Below are 9,356 nucleotides of genomic sequence, written 5' to 3' on the forward strand. Positions count from 1 at the left end.
TATTTTCCAACCAACTTTTTCCAGTATTTTCTCTATCTGGTTTTTCCTTTTTTTTGTTTTTTTTTTATTTTGTCTTTTAGTCTTCCCTTTTTTTCAAGTTCATGAATAATATTTAAAAAAATTGTGAACCCTTCTCTTTAGCTTTTGATACGGCTTCCTTTTGGTTAAGGCTTACCAAAACTTGTGTCTCTGATATGTTACAATTCTAGAGATTCCAATGCAGACTACATGCGAAGCAAAATGAGTGAATCCACACTCTAAAATACTATATCTATATACATCCATATGTAGTTCTTATTGAAATCCCTAAAAAAACCTTATATTTAGGAACGGAGAAAGTATTAATTACTAGCCGGCTTTTATGGTTTGGAAATAATGCATGCGCACTGAGCTGACAGGCTCATGCTTCTCCACAAGGACATACATACATACATACCAGTATCATATCATCAGTTATCAACTGTTTCCCTCTGCAAATCTACAGTTTCTATATTTCAACACTTCTCTAGTACATGTTTGAATCAGATCTGAGCTCGGTGTTCCCTCAAAAAACAAAAACTTACCCACTGCCCATTTCTGAGCACACATAGGGCAAACTGTGCTGAAGATCACCAAAATGCTTTGGCGGAAAATGGCTGTCATTCTTCATTGTAAGGTTGATCGAGGACCGCGTTGTGGCATGTCGGGTTGCAGGGGTATTCACAGTCGATTTCCTTCACCTCTCTCCGGTTAAAGAACCAGTCTCCCACCGATTCAGCGATTGTCTGTTGTTCAACATGATTTAAATTGAGTTAGCATATGCCAGTAATCGTATAACTGAACTGACAGGGTTGTAATGGATGGACCCTGTTTAGTCTCGGAATATTAGTAGATAGGAAGTACTTGCACAATATCAATTAATTTTCCTCCTATGAAATACTGTATATGTTTAGCATGCTAGGATACTCGTGTAGCTCACACTAACGTTATTACAGTAAACCACATCATTTATTTCTAAGACTCCTTTAGAAAAGACATGCTAGTTTCTGAGACATAATATTTTTTAGACGCTCAAAACTATGCTAGTTACGACAAGACGACCCATATACTTGTGAATGCAGACTATGTTACACAGTCCCTGTACAGATGAGAGGTGGGGCCTACCTTGTTGTTAATTCTAGGGGCAGATGGAGAGTGCCAAGTCAAGGAGTTCATTGATTGACAGTGTATATAGCAGGAGTTAATGAACATGCCCCAGTCCTTTTTCTTCTTGAATTCACTTAGAGCATCAAGCAACTCTTTCCTGAAACCTGCTAAGTGCATACTTGTTAAGCCAGATATGACATGCATGCGACACATGTTATCGAGAAGAAGGGAGGAGCAGATATCACAAATTTATTCTACTGTTACCTTGGAGAGTTTCGAGCTGTTTGGAATCACACTTAGTAATATCCAGCCTGCAATTTTGCCACAAGTGTTCAGGGTCGGATCCTTCTGGAGACAAGACGTGCTCCACCTGGAAAACAGAAGAGCGGCAAGTGTATCATGTTCTTATTGATGTTGCTACAGAACATTGAAAAGGTTTACAACAGATGCAGATTTGTACCTGCCAAACATCATATGCTGGATTGAGAATGAACATTGGGGTGTGGATGCCTTTTGCAACTTCCCGTGGAAAAATGCACTGGCATGCACAGGATAGAGTAGTGCTTAGCATGAAGCCTGATAGTAATGGTGACACAAATGATACTAATATCATAATTGTGACATGAAATAAACAAAAGGCTAACCTGTCCCGGCTCCATATCTGAACTGCAATGAGTAAACTTTTTCCGCAGGTCCTGCAAAAACCATTCAGAGAACACATGAATCTTGCACATATGGTTAAGAGTTAATACAAGAAATGGTCAATTGGAGGGGGAAGAACACTACTGCCTGAATTGGAGAGAAGGAGAGGGAGACACCTGTAGACGAGCAACATCGTTATAAAATCCACGCATATATCTTCTCCCAGAAATGTCTTCCCTGTAATGAACCAAAGGGAAGGACCAGCCAAATAGAGCCAACATTATTTGTTACTCAAAAGAACTAATAAGTAATAACTTAGGCTGCGCGTATGTTAACAGAGACCATGTTAGAAGGTCAGAAATGGCAAGCATACACAACGAACTTGAACCAGCACTGAGTCATCTCGGGTGAGCAGCACAGATGACAATCTCTTTTGGCTAGTTTTTACAAGTGGTTTATGATATAAACATTTTGGGCAATCAAAACTAACACTGAATAAATTCATGTCAATACCAAGCATTCGTAAATTAACATCGAGATTAAGTTTTCAAAATGTAGCATGTGACAATTGATAGTGCCACCTCCCACCTGCTTATCCTAAACTGCTGCAGATATCACAATGAAAAATTAACCCCTGAATATGCTAGGGCAATTGGCTAGGGAGGGGTACTGGGCGGGCCATGATGAAATACAGTAACCGCAGAATCAGATCAAGCACATACACATCAAGGAAAAAACCACCATCGGCAAGACACTTAACAGTAGACGCCTTTGGTACAAGTGCACGGAAGTCATCACAGTGAATGTAAGTGGATAGACCACCAGCCGAGCAGCCTGTAAGAAAAGCCTGAAAGTGTAGGAATGATCAGCAGCATATCACAACAAAAAGAATAAGAATAATGAGTGGCATTACAGAGATAAATTAATAAATGAAATCAAAAGGTCCGAAGATAAACTAATAAAAGCAAGTGACCATCAACTGATCTCAATTTCTCAATTCTGACACAAATTAAATATTCACCAAAACCTAGTGAGACTATCATGCCATCATTGATGACACCAACCTCCAGGCCCAACCTATGTTTTCTTTCTTTGTGTGAGCATACAGAGTCCAAGAATATTACGCACTACATAGTAATATGATGTTATAAACAACTGACTGGATGACGCAGAGTAAAGATCAAATTCCATGCAGAAAATAAAATTTCAATATCTACATATGGCCTGAATTATCAGTCTATCACTGCATCCAAAATGCATATCATAAAGTGACTCGAGATTTTAAACAAAACACAAAGATATCCATTCAGGACAAAATAACCTTTGATGCATTTACATAGAAGTGATATGAATATCAAAAAATGAAATACTATCTAGTGTTTGATTGGTGTCAAGTTGCTAATCTATTTCTTCATTTCTTCGCCGTGGTGAGGCTAGTTGTAGGTTTGACCAGTACAACTGATCTGTTAACATGGCAACAAGAAGAAATCTTGCAACTCATGTACAGTTCAAATTCAAACATTGCTTCTGTCTAACCCAGATATCAACGACCACACCTATTTTGTAGGAAGGCTACCTCTTTAGCACGGGATAGGCCCTTTGATAAAAGTTCACTCATGACTGCTTCCCAGATACGCTGGCCCCTGAAGAAGAAAGGGGTGCCATCCTCCTGCATACATCAGAGGATTAGTCAGGATATCTAGTAATGAACTGGACCGTATGATGCAGGAACTGACAAGTAATTTACAGAAGGTTCTGCCAACCTGAAATTCCTCTTCGACGTTACCAGAAAATGACGCACCATCACAATACCTTACCTTCACTTTGTTCCAATTGTAAAAATCTGCAGGTTTAAACGGAACATTTCTCAGCGGATGTCGTAAGTGTAGTGTGTGTATTGACATCGATCACTAGAGGGAGTGTATCAGAAAGATCGTTCCCAGAGTAAATTAGTGAAGAAAAGATTCCTCAAACTCAAGCAGAACAGCCAGATATTACAGTGTGTGCAACGTCTAGTCTACTACAGCTGAAAAAAGGTCTGAAAGTTACCCAGAGTAAATCAATCATCGATAATCCTGAGGATATTTTACACTCCAAAACTGCACAACATTGGAACGAGCTATCGCTCATTTGTATAACCTGGACATTGGAGACACTGCAGCCTATGCTGCATATTCGGCATCTGCAGAACACTAATAGAATATACCTGGATTCTGCAGTTCGTCGTCGCTCAAGATGCCGACGAACTCGGCACGCCTTTCCATGTGGTCAGAGGAACCTAAATTTGTTTCTTTACGCTGAGCACACCATGTCAGATTCCTGCACCAGCTTCCACCCTGCAGCCCAACACCAAAACAAGCTTCAGTTATCTCCATTGAGGCGCAAGTTCAAACAGATAGCGCGCAAGACGCTAGCCGTCACCTCCAAGTGGAGGAGCCACTTGTCGGACCCCTCGCCGAACCCCGGGAGCCAGTGGTACCCAGGCGGGGTCCCGTCCAGGCACACCGCGCCCCTCTCCTTGGCGCCGGCGACGAGGGTGAGGTCGACGAGCGTGGGGAGCCGGTGGCCGTAGGACGGGTACGATGAGGTCGACGGGGCGGAAGCGTCGCGGGAGGGGCTGAGGAGGAAGAATGCGGCGGCGAGGAGCGCGAAGGCGAACGCCGCGGCCCCGGCGGCCCCGCGGCGGCCGAGGCGGCGCCACCAGAGGCGCAGGCGGTGCGTCGCCGGCGCGGCGGAGGCGGAGGAGGAGGAGAGGGGATGCATGAGGGACAGGCTGGTGGCGACGGGCGGCAGCGGCAGCGAGCGGGTGGAGCGGTGGTTGGTGGATGTGGATCTGGCCGCGGCCGCATCGGCGACGACTTCCCGGTGGCCTTTCTTTATCAGGCGAAGCAAGGACGACAGCACATGCGCGAGTCTTACAATACTACTTACTACCTGGTGGGAACGAAGCCGTGGTGGAGCGAGGAGCACCAGCAATGGCGGGATGGGCCGCCGCCGTGCCGACTTTGGATGTTTCCGGCGATGGCAGACGCGCCGCCGGCGGCGGTGGCTGTGCGCCCACGAGTCGCCATTCCAGGTGTGGCCCACCTGCAAGAGAGAGTTGTAAAGTGACTAAGAGCATTTACTGGTTGACCGTGCATTGCAACAGGCTTTACGTATCCTACATATAGTTCATCTCCGTTAGGCCATCTCATCTCCAAGGCAACCTGCAAAATTCCTCCCGCATCCGTCCGCAGACAGGGGATCATTATACGGACACGGATGCGGGAGAACGACATCCAACGCTAGCCGCATACATTTCAAACTCTTTTTCAACAAACCGGGTGAAATTCATGCAAACTCGGCTGGATTTCATATAAACATGATACAAACCAGACGAAAACGGTTACATTTTGGATATATTTTCAACTAAAAAGGTAAAATACTTACACATATGGTCGCACGGAGCTTCACCCCCACAACATAGACACACTAGTCTAAGGCCGGCCGCGGCGGATCCCTTTCTCTTCTCCATGTCCGGTAGCCCGCTAACCGGACCACCGAGAGTCCCGGAAGCATATTCTTTCCCCGTATCTTCTATGTGTCCGGCTGCGCCGCTCATCAGAGTGCCAAAGAGGGTGCTTCAGCTGGAGGGGAAGGGTGCTTCCGTGGAGCTCAGACGAGTGCCCAAAATGGTTTAAGATAAAGGAGAACCAGACAGGTCACCGGCGGTGGCCTTCCGAAGACCCAAGCGACGGCGGCCTCCAGTGTTCTACTTCTCCTCAATGATGGCGGTGGGCGCGGACGTGCTGGCCACCACCTCATCGACATCTGCGCAACCAGCTTCTTTCTCTGCCTGCATGACGTGGCTGCACGCGCGTCGACGGCGAATGTCACGGTCACAGGCACTAGAGGCGGCGATGCCCGTGCCGCCATGCTCCCCGCCATGCCGGTCTGGAGCAACTCGCCACTCCTCCGCGACCTAGCTTGGAGCAGTGTGTTGCTAAACCGCGCGCCGGCTTGGGGCGACAACTTGCTCTGTCGGGCTAGGCAAGGGAGGTGGAGCAGCGAACTGCCTCGCTCGTATCCGCTGGGCTCGGTGGGCCACCCAACAGATTTTTATGCCATAGAACTGCTCTTCCGACTCGTCGGATGCCATCGAAAGATTGGAGAAAATGGTGGAAGGAGGAGATAGGGGAACGGCGGCGTGGTGCGATTCTTGCTCGGCGTCTGTCCTAGTTTAAATGGAGGGCGGATGGGAGGAGCCTGCCCGGCGTAGCATTTAATGCCAGCCCACTGGTGAACGGACGTGTGGTCGGAGTAGGTTTCTTGGCTTCCACATGGGTTTAACGGAGACGTTTGAATGCGGCGAGGAGGCGTGTTCAAACGGGCATGCAGCGGGTGGCGCCCTCGGCCGGCACGTCGCTTCATTGGCCATGAGAGGTCGCGTCTGAAGGAAATATGCCCTAGAGGCAATAATAAAGTTATTATTTATTTCCTTATATCATGATAAATGTTTATTATTCATGCTAAAATTGTATTAACCAGAAACTTAGTACATGTGTGAATACATAGACAAACATAGTGTCACTAGTATGCCTCTACTTGACTAGCTCGTTGATCAAAGATGGTTATGTTTCCTAGCCATAGACATGAGTTGTCATTTGATTAACGGGGTCACATCATTAGGAGAATGATGTGATCGACTTGACCCATTCCGTTAGCTTAGCACTTGATCGTTTAGTATGTTGCTATTGCTTTCTTCATGACTTATACATGTTCCTATGACTATGAGATTATGCAACTCCCGTTTACCGGAGGAACACTTTGTGTGCTACCAAACGTCACAACGTAACTGGGTGATTATAAAGGTGCTCTATAGGTGTCTCCGAAGGTACTTGTTGGGTTGGCGTATTTCGAGATTAGGATTTGTCACTCCGATTGTCGGAGAGGTATCACTGGGCCCACTCGGTAATGCACATCACTTAAGCCTTGCAAGCATTGCAACTAATGAGTTAGTCGTGGGATGATGTATTACGGAACGAGTAAAGAGACTTGCCGGTAACGAGTAAAGAGACTTGCCGGTAACGAGATTGAACTAGGTATTGAGATACCGACGATCGAATCTCGGGCAAGTAAAATACCGATGACAAAGGAAACAACGTATGTTGTTATGCGGTTTGACCGATAAAGATCTTCGTAGAATATGTGGGAGCCAATATGAGCATCGAGGTTCCTCTATTGGTTATTGACCGGAGATGTGTCTCGGTCATGTCTACATAGTTCTCGAACCCGTAGGGTCCGCACGCTTAAAGTTCGATGACGGTTATATTATGAGTTTATGTGTTTTGATGTACCGAAGGTAGTTCGGAGTCCCGGATGAAATCGGGGACATGACGAGGAGTCTCGAAATGGTCGAGACGTAAAGATCGATATATTGGACGACTATATTCGGACATGGGAAAGGTTCCGAGTGATTCGGGTATTTTTCGGAGTACCGGAGAGTTACGGGAATTCGCCGGGGAGTATATGGGCCTTATTGGGCTTTAGGGGAAAGAGAGAGAGGGGGCTGCGTGCCCCCCCAAGGCTTAGTCCGAATTGGACTAGGGGGAGCGGCGGCGCCCCCTCCTTCCTTCTCTTCTCTTTTCCCTTTCCTTCTCTCCTACTCCTACTACTTGGAAGGGCTCCTAGTTCTACTAGGAAAAGGGGAATCCTACTCCCTGTGGGAGTAGGACTCCCCTAGGGCGCGCCATAGAGAGGGCCGGCCCTCCCCCTCCTCCACTCCTTTATATACAGGGGAGGGGGCACCCCATAGACACAACAATTGATCCCTTGGATCTCTTAGCCGTGTGCGGTGCCCCCCTCCACCATAATCCACCTCGATAATATCGTAGCGGTGCTTAGGCGAAGCCCTGCGTCGGTAGAACATCATCATCGTCACCACGCCGTCGTGCTGACGGAACTCTCCCTCAAAGCTCGGCTGGATCGGAGTTCGAGGGACGTCGTCGAGTTGAACGTGTGCTGAACTCGGAGGTGCCGTGCGTTCGGTACTTGATCGGTCGGATCGTGAAGACGTACGACTACATCAACCGCGTTGTGCTAACACTTCCGCTTTCGGTCTACGAGGGTACGTGGACACACTCTCCCCTCTCGTTGCTATGCATCACCATGATCTTGCGTGTGCGTAGGAATTTTTTTGAAATTACTACGTTCCCCAACAGTGGCATCCGAGCCTGGTTTTATGCGTTGATGTTATATGCACGAGTAGAACACAAGTGAGCTGTGGGCGATACAAGCCATACTGCTTACCAGCATGTCACACTTTGGTTCGGCAGTATTGTTGGATGAAGCGGCCCGGACCGACATTACGCGTACGCTTACGCGAGACTGGTTTTACCGCCGTGCTTTGCACACAGGTGACTAGCGGGTGTCAGTTTCTCCAACTTTAGTTGAACCGAGTGTGGCTACGCCCGGTCCTTGAGAAGGTTAAAACAGCACTAACTTGACGAACTATCGTTGTGGTTTTGATGCGTAGGTAAGAACGGTTCTTGCTCAGCCCGTAGCAGCCACGTAAAACTTGCAACAACAAAGTAGAGGACGTTTAACTTGTTTTTGCAGGGCATGTTGTGATGTGATATGGTCAAGGCATGATGCTATATTTTATTGTATGAGATGATCATGTTTTGTAACCGAGTTATCGGCAACTGGCAGGAGTCATATGGTTGTCGCTTTATTGTATGCAATGCAATCGCCCTGTAATTGCTTTACTTTATCACTAAGCAGTAGCGATAGTCGTAGAAGCAATAGTTGGCGAGACGACAACGATGCTACGATGGAGATCAAGGTGTCGCACTGGTGACGATGGTGATCATGACGGTGCTTCGGAGATGGAGATCACAAGCACAAGATGATGATGGCCATATCATATCACTTATATTGATTGCATGTGATGTTTATCTTTTATGCATCTTATTTTGCTTTGATTGACGGTAGCATTGTAAGATGATCTCTCACTAAATTTCAAGATAAAAGTGTTCTCCCTGAGTATGCACCGTTGCCAAAGTTCGTCGTGCCCAGACACCACGTGATGATCGGGTGTGATAAGCTCTATGTCCATCTACAACGGGTGCAAGCCAGTTTTGCACACGCAGAATACTCAGGTTAAACTTGACGAGCCTAGCACATGCAGATATGGCCTCGGAACACTGAGACCGAAAGGTCGGGCGTGAATCATATAGTAGATATGATCAACATAGTGATGTTCACCATTGAAAACTACTTCATTTCACGTGATGATCGGTTATGGTTTAGTTGATTTGGATCACGTGATCACTTAGATGATTAGAGGGATGTCTATCTAAGTGGGAGTTCTTAAGTAATATGATTAATTGAACTTAAATTTATCATGAACTTAGTCCTAGTAGTATTAGCATATCTATGTTGTAGATCAATAGCTCGCGTTTAGCTCCCCTGTTTTATTTTGATATGTTCTTAGAGAAAACTAAGTTGACATATGTTAGTAGCAATAATGCGGATTGGATCCGTGTTCTGAGGATTATCCTCATTGCTGCACAGAAGAATTATGTCCTTGATGCACCACTAGGTGACAG

At 46.3% G+C, this 9,356-nt stretch overlaps 1 pseudogene; it reads right to left on the reverse strand.

Moving 5' to 3' along the window:
* Window positions 1–341: 341 nt before the first annotated feature.
* On the reverse strand, window positions 342–4,896 carry LOC123081029 (pectin acetylesterase 5-like; annotated as a pseudogene).
* Between the last annotated feature and the right edge of the window lie 4,460 nt (window positions 4,897–9,356).

The sequence above is a fragment of the Triticum aestivum genome, chromosome 3D (genome assembly GCF_018294505.1).
Source record: "Triticum aestivum cultivar Chinese Spring chromosome 3D, IWGSC CS RefSeq v2.1, whole genome shotgun sequence".
NCBI lineage: Eukaryota > Viridiplantae > Streptophyta > Magnoliopsida > Poales > Poaceae > Triticum > Triticum aestivum.